Consider the following 18,362-nt stretch of genomic DNA (forward strand, 5'->3'; position numbering starts at 1 on the left):
TGAGGTTCAACAATGAAATTTAAAGAAAGGTAGAAAGAGTATATGACTATTATCCCTTATCCCTTTTAAATTTACCACTTTCTAGTTTCCCGCTGTCTGTGAGTTCCTGTTTCCTCTTGCTTCTCATCCTTCAAGCCTGGAGCCATCTCTACCATACACTGCTTTGGCAAGCATTTCTCCATTCCCTTTTCCCGACTGGAAAAAATGCACTGTACCAAATACAAAGCAATAAAGAACTAAGGCCTTGAAGAGCAGCAGGGAATTATGGCACAGCCTTCAACATCTCATGTTCAGGTGTTATCCCCTTGCCTCATATAGGTTTGGCTTGGAAATAAAGGAAGCTGTAGTTCAGATCTCTACACATAGCAGCTCTCTCCTTTCTGCAAAGGGCGTGCCCCTTTCCACAGTATTGCTCCTTCCAGTTGATGAAGCAGATGAATTTACTGGAACTGCAAAAATCAGTGCTTTCACAATAAACATTGTGCTGGAGTACACAAACTTAGTTTAGATGGTCACCAACTTGCCAAGAATACATACCTTGCTCTGGGCCACACACCCAGTAAATCCCTGCCAGCTCTGACTGGCCCTACGGAGAGCAGAGCTTGACTCTGAATGCTAAATACATGCTTAAATTCACCAGCTGCTGCCTGGAACCAGGACATCACCCTTCCCTAAAACATGCAGGAAAGCCATTAACTTCATTTCAAGTGTGTAGCCCTTCCTTGCCATCCCCATTCTCCCATCCTAGCACGTCTGTGCTCTGGAACTTGCATATTCCTCTTAAATTATCTTCCCAGCTGCTAGTGAAAAGTTACACACTCCAGTTCAATGAGATTCATCCAAGCTGACTTCAAACATCAGCTCCAAGTGTTTCACACCCCATTTGTTTTAACAGATTTTAATATTAATAAGATGCAATTAAAAATCATCAACAATTCCCTAGTATGCTATTATTTGCAGAACTACCCAGTTCTTTCTTGATGTAAACCCCTACATTTCGTCCCAGCAGGTGACAAGCCAAGCCATCCTTATCCTCATCCCAGGGGGGACAACAAGCCCTAGCAATCATTTGTTATTGAGGCGGAGGTTTGTGCTCATCTCCATGTTCCACCAGCCTTCCTTCATGACTTCAGGCGGAGCTGTGCTGCAGTGCTGAGATCTCCAAGCTGGCCTGGGAAGGCAAAACAACACTTCTGTGAAACATGGCTGCTTTCAGCACTCAAACATCCATCTCTGCGTGGCACAGTGGGGTCATCTAGCACCTATTCCCCTCACCTTACGCTCCATATGTCATGCAGAGGAACATCTTTGCCCTCCTCAGCATCTCTTCCTGCATTTGTGAGCTGGCAATCATAGCATTTCTTGGCCTTGCAGGGTTATTGCAAGAGTATGTGGTGGTTTTATCTTGCTAGGCAGCTGAACTCCACCACAACTGCTCTCTCACTCCCCCTCCTCAGAAGAAGAGGGGAAGAAGTAAAGGAAAAAAAACAATTCACGGGTTGAGATGAGGATAATTTAATTAAAGGAAAAAATTATTAAGGAAAAAATATCATTAATTAAATAATGTAACTAACGGGAAAAAAAGGGAAAGGGGAAAGGGGGAAAAAAACAACAAGCAAAGGCTTGTAATTACTAAAAAAGTAATTTCTTTCGTCTGCACTTCCCACCAACGAGTGATGCTTGACCACATCCTTGAAGCAGGGCCTCAACACATGTAGCCGTTGTTCGGGAGGACAGATGTTTTCACAATGAGAGCCCACCCCTCCCCTCTTCTTCCTGTTTCCACCTTTTATTGCTGAGTGTGACATCATATGGTATGGAATATCCCTTTGGTTGGTTTAGGTCAGCTGCCCTGGTGATGTTTCTCTTCTCACTTTTTGCCCACCCCCTAGGAGGGTTAGAGAGAGTCCCGATGCTGTGCCAGCACTGCTCAGCAGCAGACACAACACTGGTGTGATACCACTGCTGTTCTAGCTACAAGTGCAGAGCACAGCACTGTATGGGCTGCTGCAGGGAAAGTTAACTCTATCGCAGCCAGGCCCAGTACAGAGTAACAAGGACAAATGTATGATGCTTTCCACTTTTGCACAAGGCAAAAATACCTTTCTGCCTTTCAACACATGGCTCTGTAACTCTGAGGACTGCAAGAGCAGGATCCACCTGGCTAGGCACAGGATTCTGTTCCCTAGATGCTGCCCTCCTGAACTGCTTTACATACCCCAAAATCACCTGGTTAAGACAGAAAAGTATCACATGGGGTCCCTGCTATAGTAGCAACCAGGAAATCCAGGTATTAATAGCATTAAACACAGATGCACTCTGCACCCACTGTACATTTATGTGCCTACAGCCTACCTAAACCCCCCTTAGTTGGATTTAGTCAATACGCTCAATGGAGTCAAGCAGGTCTTTTCATCCTAAAGTAAATTTCTAAGCTATGCCAAATGAACCACATCCTAAAATACCTTTCTCTGTCCTGACTTTAAGGGGAGCTTGGGATGGCCAGCTCAGTCACAGGCATCTGCGTGAGTACCTGGATACCTGGGTGGATACCTAGAGGTTGATGAGATGGCCAAGAATGAAGATAGCATGAAAACAAACTGCAGTTAAAGCTAAATAAATAAGATTAGGAAGTGAGCTATGAATATTTCCCATTTAATATTTAATTCACTGAAAGTGCTTACATTAATTCAAGTAAAACTGTCACAGAAGCTGATGTTTGATGCACCCAGCTGTCATTGAAAGGAGACAAAGCTACAGAATTTCACCAAGATTTCAAGTAAATGTTCTGGTCTTTTTTTCTCTCTCATAGCACCTGAAAATGACCATCAGCAAATTAATAAAACATACTTTCATGCAAATGAAACAACACGTGCCAGCTTTGCTGCTGGTGTTCAGTCCACATGACTAGTGCTCCCCTTTGCTAACCATCCTAAACACTTCCACGGCTAACCCTCTTCTCACAGTCAAAAGGAAAACAAGGCAAATCTAGGAGCTGTGATATTCCTTCCCCTCACGTAACATCCAAAAATGGTCTGGGGTAAGGAGAGGAGGGGAATTCTATTACCAGATAGTACAGTAATGGAAAGAAAATCAGATGCTTTAAAATAGCATTTGTCCTAGAACTGAACAAATTTAAAAAGCAACAAAAATGAAGAAACATGAAACTATTCAAAGGAAATGCCCAGTTATACAGCACGCAGTCTCTACCACAACACAAGGTGTTTGCTGAGATTAAAAAACTCCTCTGATGGTCTGTGCAAAGGCCAGGAGCATCGTACAGCTTCACAGATTGCACACTAACACCCCTGTATCACTGTCTGAGCCGCCCCAAACTGCCTCAGCTAAGCTATTCTGTCATCATCCACTAGGAGGATGGGAGATTGGAACACCTCGCATGACCTGAAGCATGGATTATTCAACAAACCCTTATTTTCATGCCCTTCACTAAAATGCCTGACCTCCAGGTTCCCCCACAGGGATGGCAGGGACCAGCAACAGGAATATAAAATGAATCTGCCTTGGTTTTAGGTTATAGTTCAGTCTTTGGCTGTAAACTGAATACCACCCTGCTACAGGAATAATGAATGCAGCTCACTGGGGCTACAGCTCCTGGTTGTGTTGGGTCTGTCTTTATTTGCAACGAACACTTCAGAGACACTAATGCCTGTCCTAATGCCTACCAAAGAAATCTTCGCTTGCTGCACCATCTGAAGGTTAGCAGAGAAATCCTTGAACAACAAGCAGCTAATGACTGGAAAAATGCCAGAATACACTGAGTTGTGCCAGAGACATATTTGGCCTGTTATCTTCCATTTGTACAACCCCCATAAAGTTGAATCATCAGGCAAATTCTGCATTAATGCTTCATCAGAACCAGTACGTGCTTAAATCAATGGAGGCAATCTTGATTTTCAAGGGAGGGAGCAGAATCTGAATAACAGTATTAACAATTCAGACTCACTTTTTTGTTTCTGTTGTTTGCACAGTGACATTTTAAACTGCCAAGTGGCTTCAAAGGCTGTGGATGTGGTCTACCTTGACTTCAGCAAGGCTTTTGACACTGTTTCCCACAACATTCTCCTCAAGAAACTGGCTGCTCATGGCTTGGACTGGCATACGCTTCATTGGGTTAAAAACTGGCTGGATAGCCGGGCCCAAAGAGTTGTGGTGAATGGAGTCAAATCCAGTTGGAGGCCGGTCACTAGTGGCGTTCCCCAGGACTCGGTACTGGGGCCAGTCCTCTTTAATATCTTCATCGATGATCTGGATGATGGGATCGAGTGCACTCTCGGTAAGTTTGCAGATGATACCAAGTTAGGTGTGTGTGTTGATCTGCTCGATGGTAGGAAGGCTTTGCAGGAGGATCTGGATAGGCTGGATAGGGTTGGTCTGTTCTCCCACGTGCCTGGTGACAGGACAAGGGGGAACGGGCTAAAGTTGCACCAGGGGAGTTTTAGGTTAGATATTAGGAAGAACTTCTTTACTGAAAGGGTTGTGAGGCATTGGAATGGACTGCCCAGGGAAGTGGTGGAGTCACCATCCCTGGAGGTCTTTAAAAGACGTTTAGATGTTGAACTTAGCGATATGGTTTAGTGGAGGACTTGTTAGTGTTAGGTCAGAGGTTGGACTCGATGATCTTGAGGTCTCTTCCAACCTAGACAATTCTGTGATTCTGTGATTCAAGCTGCTCCCCTTACCACTGTTACAAGAGATCTTTAATGAAGAAACCAACCAAGGACTCATAAGCTCTTTTGAAGCCTTAGAGACAACAGAGCAGTGCTGGGAAGCATCCAGTATCATCTGATATGTAGAACTGTTATTTCAACCATTATTTTTTTTCCACAGGAGTTAGCGGGGCTGATAGATAGAGCTTTAAACTAGAGTCAAAGGGGGAAAGGGATAAAACCAGGCACACCGGTGATAAGCTAAGGGATGGCGCGCTAGAATCAGAGGGACTGTGTGCTAGGGAGGTCCTTCGGTCTGCTCCACAAGGTGCTGGGCGCAGGGAGGCACATTGGAAGTGCTTCTACACAAACGCACACAGTATGAGGAATAAAATGGATGAGCTAGAAGTCTTGGCCCAGTCCCACAGCTACGACATCATTGGCATAAGCGAAACCTGGTGGGATGAGTACTGTGGCTGGTGTGCTGCAATAGATGGTTACAGGCTCTTCAGGAGGGACAGGCAGGGTAGGCAAGGTGGGGGGGTGGCGATGTATGTGAAGCATGGGCTGGACTGCATGGAACTTCAAGTTGGTGATGGCAAAGTTGAGAGCCTCTGGGTGAGGATTAAGGGACGAACAAATAAAGGGGATGTCGTTGTGGGAATCTATTACAGACCACCCGGCCAGGACGACAACACCGATGAATTATTCTTTGTGGAACAAAGAGATGCCTCGAGATCAACTCCCCTTGTCCCCTTGTCCTTATGGGGGACTTCAACTAGCCAGACGTCAACTGGAATCACCACATGGCGGACACGAGCAAGTCCAGGAGGTTCCTAAACCACCTAGATGATAACTTCTTGGTGCAGCTAAGGGAGCCAACTAGGAAAGGTGCCCTCCTTGATCTGTTGCTGGAGAAACAGAGAGGGTCTTGTGGGAGACGTGGCAATTGACGGCCGTCTCGGTCATAGTGACTATGAAATGGCTGAGTTTAAAATTTTCAGTGACAGAAGGAAAACTGCCACCAAAACTTCAGCCCTGGATATGGGGAGAGCAGGCTTCAGGCTGCTCAGGGAACTAGTCAGCAAGGTCCCCTGGGAAGCTGCTTTTGATGGCATTGGCGTCCATCAGTGCTGGTCAGTCTTTAAGCACTGCCTCCTAAAAGCACAGGATCAGGCAATTCCAAAATATCAGAAGACATGCAGGTGGGGCAGAAGGCCGGCCTGGTTGACCAGGGATCTTCTACTGGAGCTTAGACGGAAAAAGAAAGTGTACAGCTGCTGGAAGCAGGGTCAGGCGATTAGGAAGGAATACAGGGATGCTGTTCGTGTTTGTACGAAGAAAATTCATGTGGCCAAAGCCCAACTACAGTTGAAGCTGGCCATGTCTATGGGAGACAATAAAAAAGTGGTTTTTTTTTAGATATGTTAACAGAAAAAGGAGAACCAAAGAAAACATAGGTCCTCTACTTGATGAGGAAGGTCACCTCACAGACAATGACATAGGCAAAGCAGAATCACAGAATCACAGAATTTCTAGGTTGGAAGAGACCTCAAGATCATCGAGTCCAACCTCTGACCTAACGCTAACAGTCCCCACTAAACCATATCCCTAAGCTCTACATCTAAACGTCTTTTAAAGACTTCCAGGGATGGTGACTCCACCACTTCCCTGGGCAGCCTGTTCCAATGTCTAACAACCCTCGTAACAGTCTACAACTTCCTCGTAAGGGGTTGTCAAGAGGCAGGAGACCTTTTCTCCATTAACACTAGTGACAGGACCCGCGGGAACGGGGTTAAGCTGAGGCAGGGGAAATTTAGGCTGGACGTCAGGAGGGGGTTCTTCACAGAGAGGGTGGTTGCACACTGGAACAGGCTCCCCAGGGAAGTGGTCACTGCACCGAGCCTGTCTGAATTTAAGAAGAGATTGGACTGTGAACTTAGGCACATGGTCTGAACTTTTGGGTAGACCTGTGCGGTGTCAAGAGTTGGACTTGATGATCCTTAAGGGTCCCTTCCAACTCAGGATATTCTATGATTCTATGATTCTATGAACCCTTTCGGTAAAGAAGTTCTTCCTAACATCCAACCTAAAACTCCCCTGGCGCAACTTAAGCCCATTCCCCCTCATCCTGTCACCAGGCACGTGGGAGAACAGACCAACCCCCACCTCACTACAGCCTCCTTTGAGGTATCTGTAGAGAGCAATAAGGTTGCCCCTGAGCCTCCTTTTCTCCAGGCTGAACAAGCCCAGCTCCCTCAGCCGCTCCTCGTAGGACTTGTTCTCCAGGCCCCTCACCAGCTTCGTCACCCTTCTCTGGACCTGCTCAAGCACCTCGATGTCCTTCTTGTAGCAAGGGGCCCAAAACTGAACACAGTACTCGAGGTGAGGCCTCACCAGAGCTGAGTACAGGGGGACGATCACCTCCCTAGCCCTGCTGGTCACACTGTTTCTTATGCAAGCCAGGATGCCGTTGGCCTTCTTGGCCACCTGAGCACACTGCTGGCTCATATTCAGCCGACTATCAGCCATCACTCCCAGGTCCTTCTCTGCCTGGCAGCTCTCCAACCACTCATCTCCCAGCCTGTAGCTCTGATTGGGGTTATTGCGCCCCAGGTGGAGGACCCGGCACTTGGTCTTGTTGAACTTCATGCAGTTGACCTCAGCCCATCGGTGCAGCCTATCCAGATCCTCCTGCAGAGCCTTCCTACCCTCGAGCAGATCGACACATGCACCTAATTTGGTGTCATCTCCGAACTTACTGAGGGTGCACTCGATGCCCTCGTCCAGATCATCGATGAAGATATTAAAGAGGACTGGCCCCAGCACTGAGCCCTGGGGAATGCCACTAGTGACTGGCCTCCAACTGGACTTGACTCCATTTAGCACGACTCTTTGGGCCCAGCTATCCAGCCAGTTTCTAACCCAACGAAGCGTGCGCCAGTCCAAGCCAAGAGCAGCCAGTTTCTTGAGGAGAATGCTGTGGGAAACGGTGTCAAAAGCCTCGCTGAAGTCAAGGTAGACCACATCCACAGCCTTTCCCTCATCCACCCAGCGCATCTCTTTGTCATAGAAGGAGATCAGGTTAGTCAAGCAGGACCTGCCTTTCATAAACCCATGCTGACTGGGCCTGATCGCCTGCTTGCCCTGCAAGTGCTGCGTGATGACTCTCAGGAGGATCTGCTCCATGAGCTTCCCTGGCACTGAGTTCAAACTGACAGGCCTATAGTTCCCCGGGTCTGCCCTCCGGCCCTTCTTGTAGATGGGCGTCACGTTTGCTAGCCGCCAGTCAACTGGGACCTCCCCCGATAGCCAAATGTAATGCCTTCTTTACCTCTGTCTTCAACGCTGATGATGGGCTTCAGGACCCTGGGTGCCCTGAGCGGGAGGACCATGACAGTGGGATTTGACAAACTCCCAACCGACCCTGAATGTGTGCGGGATTTGCTGCTCCACCTGGATCCATACAAGTCCATGGGTCCAGATGGGCTTCATCCCAGGGTGCTTAGAGAGCTGGCTGATGTCATCATGGGACCTCTCTCAATTATTTTTCAACAATCTTGGGAATCTGGAGAGGTCCCAGTAGACTGGAAGCTGGCAAATGTTTTGGCAATTTTCAAGAAGGGTAAGAAAGAAGACCCTGGCAATTACAGGCCTGTCAGTCTCACATCAGTGCCTGGTAAAATCATGGAGAAGATGATTCTTGAAGTTATTGTGGCGCACCTGGGGGACACTGCAGTCATTGGTCCCATCCAACATGGGTTCATGAGGGGTAGGTCCTGCCTAATAAATTTGATTTCCTTTTATGATGAGATCACCTGTATAGTTGATCAAGGGAAACCAGCTGATGTGAACTTTTTGGACTTCAGCAAGGCTTTTGACACAGTTTCCCATAGGATCTTACTGGACAAAATGTCCAGCATACAACTTAACAAAAACATCATACGATGGGTGAGCAATTGGCTGACGGGCAGGGCTTAAAGGGTTGTGGTAAATGGGGCCACATCTGGCTGGCGGATGATCACTAGTGGGGTCCTTCAGGGCTCTGTTTTAGGGCCAGTCCTCTTCAATGTCTTTATAAATGATTTGGATGTAGGACTAGAAGGAGTTCTGAGCAAATTTGCCAACAACACCAAACTTGGAGGAGTTGTGGACTCGGATGAGGGTGGAAAGGCCTTGCAGAGGGATCTGGACAGATTGGAGAGCTGGGTGATCACCAACCAACTTGAAGTTTAACAAGAGCAAGTGCCGGGTCCTGCACCTAGGACGGGGCAACCCTGGCTATACGTACAGACTGGGCAACGAGACGCTGGAGAGCAGCCCCGCAGAGAGGGAACTGGGGGTTGTGGTTGACAGCAAGTTGAATATGAGCCAGCAGTGTGCCATGGCAGCCAGGAGGGCCAACCGTATCCTGGGATGCATCAAGCATGGCATCACTAGTCGGTCGAGGGAGGTGATTGTCCCGCTCTACTCTGCGCTGGTCTGCCCTCACCTCAAGTACTGTGTGCAGTTCTGGGCACCACAGTACAAAAAGGACATTAAACTCTTGGAGAGTGTCCAGAGAAGATGGTGAAGGGCCTAGGGGAAGACATATGAGGAGTGGCTGAGGTCACTTGGCCTGTTCAGCCTGGAAAAGAGGAGGCTGAGGGGAGACCACATCACGGTCTACAGCTTCCTCGCGAGGGGGAGTGGAGGGGAAGGCGCTGATCTATTCTCTTTAGTCACCAGTGATACGACCTGTGGGAATGGTGTCAAGTTGAGGCAGAGGAGGTTTAGGCTGAACATCAGGAAGAGATTCTTCACTGAGAGGGTGGTTACACACTGGAATAGGCTCCCCAGGGAAGTAGTCACTGCACCAAGCCTGTTGGAGTTTAAGAAGTGTTTGGACTGTGCACTTAGTCACATGGTCTGAATTTTTGGGTAGACCTGTGTGGTGCCAGGAGTTGGACTCGGTGATCCTTATGGGTCCCTTCCAACTCGGGATATTCTATGATTCTATGATTCTTTGATCAAGACCCCATTTGTGATCAAGCCGGATAAAAAAGGCATTAACTAATTTTTTTAATTTCACTTTTTGTACCATTTCCTATGGGACCTGTACTGCAGCTGCCTCAGCCTGATCCCATCTGGCTGGAGGATGGGGATGGGAAGCTATTATAAAATGTAAAAGAAGCTTTGGTAAATGTTTCTGTTTTTTCACTAAACAAATTGTGACAAGTCGAACATCCAAAGTACCACAGCTTCCTTCCCCTCTCTGACCTCTGCCTTGCAGCCTGGGGAGGCTATCAAAAGCTTTTTCTCCTCCCCTCACATTTTCTGCAGCCGCAGACTGGTTTGTGCACTGTGTTACTGTTCACATACTACCCCAGGCATTAGAGCAGCCCCTGACTCTGGAAGAGACTAAATTATATCATCTTTGGTACAGAAAGGGGTTTGGCCTTCTTTTAATTCTCCTACTTCTGCACAGCTGCTTAATGAAAGTACAGCATCTGGTCTAACAGGTCCTAATTAAGTAAGAAAATATTACATTTTCATACATTTCCAGCTAGCTGTTCCAGATTAGATTATTTTATGGAAAAGATCATGTTGTGCCAGGACAGAATGGTTTTAATGTCTGAAGATAACATGAAGCTGGAATATTACAAGCCCTTCAACCTGGCCTAAGCTGCTACTACTAACAGAAAAAGCAAACCTGTCCTGCTCCCAGCTACCTGTCGGTGCTGTGGCACTACTCCTTCCCTTTGAGGGCATTAGTATTTGCACAGATGTGTGGTGAGAATCAGAGAGGTAGTACAGCTTAAAATAAACCCAGAGGAAAAAGAAATTAAAAGGTTAGCTTTCACATGGATCAGCTTCCCAGTCCAGATCCAGCACACAAGCAAACATTTCCTAAAAACAGGAGGGGGGATGCTAGGCAGGAGCAGGGAAGAGGGATAAGGGCGAGTGAGGAGGAGGACTCCTTTTGGTAGCTGTGCTGGCTTTTGTCAGCTGAAAGCATTTGCAAAATGGTGGCCTGAATAAGTGACCTGTGGCATTCTCAAGCACACTCTGCTGAAACCTCTGGACAACATCGCATCGCACCTCTCTCTGTTTTCACACAGCACAGGCTGATTTTCCAGCAAAACCAGTGTGTTCTGCAGGCAGGAGGAGAAAGATGTATCATGCAGTGGACAGGATAAGTCTGAGAGCCATGCAGAGATGTGGGGTGAACCACAGCAGTGCCACCAACCTCCCTGTGTGCCCCTTGCCTTCAATGGACCACAGCTGGAGAGCTGGTGGGGAGAGACGTGGGTGCACAGAGCGATGCCATGGCTGAGCCAGGTTTTGCTAGGTGTTGTGTAACTGCTCATGGGCAATTATGTGCAGAATCACAACAGCCAGGCTAGAATGCTCCAGGCATCTTCACCAGATTTTGCTAGCCATTAATTCAGCAGAAGGCTGCTAATGGTATCTGATTGCTTGCTTTGTGCTTCTGCCATTAAAAGGTCACTCTTAAGGACACAAACTCTTCTGTATTGTACAGTGTGAGGTTCAGGAAAAATAATAACCAATTGGAGAGCATGTTCTTGGAGAGCACGTTCTCAGAAGGACAATAAACTAACAAGATGTGAATTTTATTTTTTAAGTCTAGAGCCATGAACTGAAAAGGAATAAAATCTTTAGAAGCAAGGACTCTGCCTATCTTGACACTTCATCAGCTCCTGCCAGCCTCAAGAAAAGAGTCTAATTCAGAATGGATGCTGAGCATCACCACAAAGGTTAGTTTGCAGAGCTGTAGCTTTCCTGTGCTAAGGACAGAGATAATGAAACTGCTGCTCAGTGTGCCCACCACTGCCTGCCCTCCTGTCTGTCTCCAGGAGGGCTTAAACTGGAAGCCCAGATTGATCCCTGATGCCCTGCATAAGGAAAAATCAGGGAGAAGGTGCAAGAATCTGGAGAATAACCTAGAAGTCAGAAGCACCTGCTAACGAGAGTGAACCAACCGGCCAGACTGCAAAATCCCACATCTGATGGAACGGCTCCAGTACAGGGCTAGGTTAGGAACAATGACTCAGCTCTGCCCAGCTGCGTTGGGTCTGTCTGGGATGGAGTCACCTTTCCCTGCAGCAGCCCACACAGTGCTGTACTCTGCACTCATAGCTGGAACAGCACTGGTATCACTCCAGTGTTGTGTCTATTGCTGCATAGTGCTGGCACAGCATCAGGACTCCTTCCAAGCCCCCAAGAGCCAGCAGGCTGGGGGTGGGCAAGTGATGGGGAGGGGACATCGCCAGGTGTACTGGGTCTGGCTGGAATGTTAACTTTCCCGGCAGCAGCCCATACAGTGCCATACTCTGTACTTGTAGCTGGAACAGCAGTGTTATCACACCACTGTTGTGTCTACTGCTGAGCAGCAGTGGCACAGCATTGGGCCTTTCTCTAACCCTCCTAGGGGGTGGGCAAAAAAGTGAGGAGAGAAACATCACTAGGGCAGCTGACCTAAACCAATCAAAGGGATATTCCATACCATGTGGTGTCACACTCAGCAATAAAAGGTGGAAACAGGAAGAAGAGGGGAGGGGTGGGCTCTCATTGAGAAGACGTCGGTCCTCCTCTCGAACACCGGCTGCGTGCGTTGAGGCCTTGCTTCAAGGACGTGGTCAATCATCGCTCATTTGTGGGAAGTACAGAGTAATTTCTTTCCTCTGCACTTCCATATAGCTTTCATTTATTTTGTTTGTTTGTTTTCCTCCCTTTTTTCCCCTTTCCCTTTTATTTCCCCTTAGTTAAATTGTTTAGTTCATGGTAGTCTTTATTTAATTATTATAATTATTTCCCTTTCATTAAATTATCCTTATCTCAACCCATGAGTTGTTCTTTGCTTTACTTCTCCCCCTCCTCATCTAAAGGAGGGGGAGTGAGAGAGCGGTTGTGGGGTTTAGCTGCCCAGCACGGTAAAACCACCACACCAGGGCAGCTGACCTAAACCAATCAAAGGGATACTCCATAACACCTGATGTCACACTCAGCAATAAAAAGGGGGGCTCTCATGGGGGAGGGGGCTGTCCTCCTGAACAACCACTATGTGTTTTGAGGCCCTGCTTCCCAGGACGTGGTCGAACATCACTCGTTGACGGGAAGTAGAGGATAATTTTTTTCCCTTCTCTCTGTGCTTCCACACAGCCTTATTGTTTCTTTTTTTTTTTTTTTTTTTTTTTCTTTTTCTCCCCATTCCCTTTCCCTTTAATTAAAACATTTTCATCTCAAACCTCGAGTTCTCTGTGTTGTATTTTCTCCCCCTTCCTCTTTGAGGAGAGGGGGAGTGAGAGAGCAGTTGTGGTGGAGCTCAGCTGCCCACCTGAATAAAACCACTACACCAGCTCTCTTAACAATGCATTGAAAACACATTTTAAAACATTTAAAAATTAGTATTCTTATTACAGACTAGTGAATGCCCAGACGGAAAAGTAAAGAGCTTACAGCAAGTGAGTCTCACTTTTTAACTCAACTGACTTGTGGAAAACAGACTCCACAATCAATAAGACTGTAAAGTAGGTATGTTTATTCAGCGCTGGGCAGCACAGGGGGTAGTCCCACCAAAGTCATGCACATGCGACACATGGCAACTTGCCATGGTTATATGCAGTAACGAGTTACATATGCATGAAGTTTCACAATACGCCTATACATATGCATAACATGTCCCCACTTCATATTAAAATTAGTTCCAAGGAGTCATTTCCATAAACTCCTCCCATCTGTGCTTGCACAGTGTATTCTAGTGGTGGTCGCCAGGGGTCATGGGGATGAAGATTGATGACTCTTCCTCATCACCGCTAGTTGACCTCTTGTCTTTGCGCAGACTCAGTTGCTCCTTGGCTCTTGTCCATCTGCAGGACCAGTTTCTGCCAGTTTCTTAAGATAGGCTCACACTCTTATTAGGAGACTGGCCTTGGTAAGGGGCCCAAGGCTTCTTACTTTAGTTAATTTGCACAATGCACCATAGTTAGCAAAGACACTAAGTAGCATCCTAGTTTAATGCCATCGGTGCTCTATCTCTACTTGATAAGATTCTCCTCACTCCCTCTCTCAGTCCCCCCTTTTCTAAAAAGTTAGTAAATTCTTTTACTATTTCTAGGTTCAATACAGTGTTTCTCTATCTAACACTCTTTCAAAATATGTTAGACTCCAGTTTCCGTCTGAATTGGTTCTTTTTCCACTCGCTGTAGGAGTTTCCAGTACTCTTAAAACACCATAAGGTACATTGGTTCACCATGCAAAGAACCATGGACAAAACTATGACCACAACTATTGTGATAAACAACTGTTTCAGCCATGTTAGGTTTGGCAACCAGGAAGTCAATTTTTCTACCAAATCTGTAAATCCCCAGGATGTATCAACCTGAGCAACTGCATGCAAAATTTTATTCTTTTCTCCAGGTCAGTCTCAATCTGTTTTTGTTCGTTAACATATTTTGTTAATTTGTTTTGTTTGTTAACATACACAGCAAGTTAGCATCTGGTATATATGTTAACATTTTCACATGGGAGTAGTTCAAATCTCTCCCCTAGATGTTCATGATCGTCCTTGCCAAATGGACATGTTCTATTTCTTAGGTAAACTATCACTCACTGCCTGTGTGAGTTTCACATAGGCATTGAGCACCCACTGTTCAGTTTCCTTGACCAATGATACCATTAAGACCGTGAGAAATGTAACCTTCCAGGTCACACCTGAGTAACCTTCCATGGGGTCTTGGGTGTCTTTTTCACTCTGGTGTGATGGATCCAGGCGTTTTGCTCCGTGATTCTGATCTCTGTTGAAGAGGTAAGGAGTACCTGGAATGATCCTTCCCACTGAGATTCCAAGCTCTTCTCTGCAAGAGACTTTATATACACATAATCTGCAGGTTGTCTATTGTGCACTGGTCCATCTAACCCTCTACCCCGAGTCCCAGTCACATGCTTTCCAATTTCATTGAGCTGTTTACCTAAGGCCACCATACAGGAGGTCATGATTTCATCCCCTACTTGCATGGATATTCCTCTTTGTATTCCATAGGGTCGTCCATATAAGATTTCAAAGGGGCTTAGCCCTTCCTTTGCCCTTGGTCTAGTTTGTATACGCAGAAGGGCTAAAGGAAGAGACTGAGGCAGGGCCAAACTTGATTCTTGTCCCAATTTCACAATTTGCTGTTTGATTAAGAAGTTCATTTTTTTTTCCACTTGGCCACTCGACTGAGGGCGATATGGGATATGAATTTGCCAGTCTATAACCAAATGGCAGCTAATTTGTTGTACCACTTTTGAGGTAAAGTGTGGTCCCCTGTCAGAGGATATAGTTGCTGGAACTCCAAAACAAGGTATTATTTGTTGTAGTAATATCTTAGTTATTTCCCAAGTCTTGGCTATTCTGGATGGGAATGCTTCTGGCCATCCTGAAAAGGTGTCAGTTGTGAGAAACAAAGTTGTGCTTTTGCACAATTTTTTGCCATGGGATTTTTGCTGTTTCAAAAAATCCCTCAACAATTCCCCCCCCCTTTTTTTTTTCTTTGAGCAAACCAAGCCCGATGTAACAGTTTTGCAAGTAACCCTTTAACCACGTTTATTACAATACAACACGCAATGATGATTAACACCACAACAGAATCCTTAATCCCTCTTTGACTAATTCCAGTAACCATCTATGCATTGTTTCAAACAAATCAGTGAACCACTGATTGAAAGGATTGATATCATATTGAAGCTTTCTCACGTGCTCTTTCAGGAAAGTAATGGATTTGTGAATTGACTCATGATCAAAAAGGTTTAAACAGCACATTCCCTCAAAGTCCTCACACCCATGCCTTTGAGCCAAAAGCAAGAAGTCAATAGCAGCTCGATCCTGTAAAAGCACATGTCGCAGAGTATTTTGATCTGGTAACCTCTCCTCAAGTATCTCTGTCGTGGCATGGGCTTGCTTCTCGGCCCAGCATACCAATTTTTCTAAGTTCTTAAGTGCGGCCACAGAGGCCACTTCTGGCACTAAACTTGCCAACGCTGCTCTAGCTGCAACACCAAGCAATTCAACATTATCACTGCAATCCGGTGCGAGCAATGCCCATTTATGTCTGGTGATCTCATGCAACTGTGACAAGCTAGGAGCAAATACAATGAGTTTATCTAAGTAACATAGACCTCCAATAGCATTTGCAGGGATACCTTGCCAGGCCCTATCCCCACAAATCAGAAAAACATCAGGAGGTAAGGCCAAAGCTGTATGATTGTTCCAAACGCTATAGTTGTTACCCCTTGTCTCCGTGCCATAAACCCCTAAACCCTGCCTAGCAGTGTCATTGTAATCACAGGTGTTACTTGTATTTCTGTACCCATATGGCCCTTTCCAAGTTCCTGTAGCAGGATCTCGGTAATTCATTCTTATTTGTGGTAACACATTTGGTGCTGATATATTTATTGTCTGAAAATGAATACTCGCAGGAGGGTCTTCTCGGTCACTAGTCAAACATAAGTGATTCAAGACAACCAATGCCTCAGACAATCATTCATCGATGTTCTTGATCTCTTTTAATCTCACTAATTGTTCCTTTAAAACCTGGCGTGATCGTTCAACCATCACTTGGCCCGTGGGAGAAAATGGAACACTCGTTTTAGGCTGAATCTGTAGGAAAATCCATTCCAGAACTCGAAAATGCTGCCCTATCATTCCACCCTTGCCATCACCTGTGTCACTTATACTACTCCTATTACCCGTGCTGTTAGTGTCAGTGGCATCCTCCTGGTACCGTTTCTGTCTTTGTCGCCCCTTACTCTCCCCTTTTTCTTTTTGCCACTGACCATTCACCGCAAATGGATGAGACACATGATTGCTAATTAGGAAAGAGAGTGCAACGTCTGCTATATGGCTGCAGGCAGTGCCAGCTGCAACCTTAGAAGCTATTTGTGAAAGAGCCTGCCGGTGGTCATTTGGTAGTGTAATCTGCGGCTCTGCACTCCTGCCCTGCAATAAAGGTAGTAATATAGCTAAGCCGTCATTAGTAATCCGTACAATGTGGCAACCCTACTGAATGTTATCCAGGAACATTTGTACGTTTATCAAATTATGTAACAGCATAGTTATAACACTGATCTGGGGACGAATAGTCTTTTTTTGCATTGCAAGATACGCCTCTCATAAAAAGAATGCTAGAGAGAAGCAGCACAGCCGCCGCTGCCTCCATGGTTACTTCAGACAGTCTGCAGGGTCCTGATCTCCACCCCTCTGCTATGTGCCAACTCGCCACACGGTGAGGGTCGGCTGCCGTTGTCCACTGACGCCTCTGGTCTCCCGTAGCAACTCGATCCCGGATGTCCCGTGTCGCACCGCGATGAAGTCAATTTCCCGCGTCCCCCCGCGATTCCTTTGTTTCCCCGCATCTCCCTGCGTTTTTTTTTCCCCGCGTTTTTTTTTTTTTTTTTCCCCGTGTCTCCCCGCAGTTTTATCCCCGCGTCTCCCCGCGTTTTTTTTTCCCCACGTCTCACCGCGAGTCCTTTGTCCAGGTCGGTGCTTGGAATTTCTCAATGTCTCTCAGGTGTTCCGGCTTCTGTCAGGTCTCTCCGTGTCTCTGAAGTCTCGCCATGTGTCTCAAGTCTCTCAGCGTCTGTTGGGTCTCTCAGCATTGCTCCGTCTGTCAGCCTGTCCAGGTCTCAGCCTGTTCGGGCGCCATATGTTGCAGGAAACACGGCCGAAAGCACGACAGACACCAGTATGGTCAGTTCATGCTTCATTTTATTGCCCGAATAGCCTAACTTTAATAGTGAACTTAACAGGGGTGGATAGTGTCTCACACAAGATTATTGGTCAAAAGCACTCAGACAAACAACTGCAAGAAAACAACCCCACCTGCATGAAAACAACCCCCTTGCAATTAGCAGTCACGTAGACCTTGTCCTTGAAGCCAGCTGCTGGCAACAATATTTTTCTAAATTCCTCAACTGGGCAATGTGGGAACACTGTCATGGGAACTTCTCATAGTCGTCCTGGTAGCTTGGTTTGCTCAGCTGCAGCAAGCCGTGGAATCTATGCTGTTTCAAAATTCCCTCAACAATATCCAAGACATACTCACTTTCTATTTTGGTGCACTGTGGACTTGAAACTTTCACAGCATCTTTTTTAGGCCTCATGGGGCACCAGGAACCATCTTCTTGGAATTTAATCTCATCCACGTCTGAACATTCATTAAGGATTTCCATAAAGAGCCTGAAAAATAAAGTTAAGTGATTTTGATTCCAGGCTTTTCCTAAGCAAAAATGAGACAGTTAAGAAGTTGATTACAATCAACACTGACCTACAGTACATACTCTCCCCCTAATTTGTCTTCCCTGAAGACCTGTAGTTACAGCCTTTGCAGACATCCATACATCAAAATCAAAGAATGATCCCAACCTACCCATGTCCTACTCCAACATTATCGCAGTTTAGAGATTCCCATACAGCAGTAGAAGCAATCACCCTTTCAATCAAGTTTTACACAGTTTATAAGCTAAATTTTAAGAGTTAATAGCCTCACGGATAGTTCATGTAAAAGAGAGACATCTGTAGGTGTCACATTTGATTTTCTCCAGAGAGGATATGCTGAGGCTCAGGAGTTTGATGATGCAGTTACAAGATGATTTCTTACAGTTTGTTACATGGGAATAGAAACAAAAGGATTCTAATGGTTCCTCACAGTCTAATGT

The 18,362-nt window shown here is 46.2% G+C and overlaps 1 long non-coding RNA gene across 1 annotated transcript in view; it reads right to left on the reverse strand.

The window, feature by feature from the left end:
- LOC311426393 overlaps positions 1–18,362 on the reverse strand; it is a 569,271-nt gene that overhangs the window by 466,178 nt on the left and 84,731 nt on the right. The gene's annotated exons all lie outside the window — the stretch shown is intronic.

Source organism: Aythya ferina (genome assembly GCF_964211825.1).
Source record: "Aythya ferina genome assembly, chromosome: W".
NCBI classification, from domain to species: Eukaryota; Metazoa; Chordata; class Aves; order Anseriformes; family Anatidae; genus Aythya; species Aythya ferina.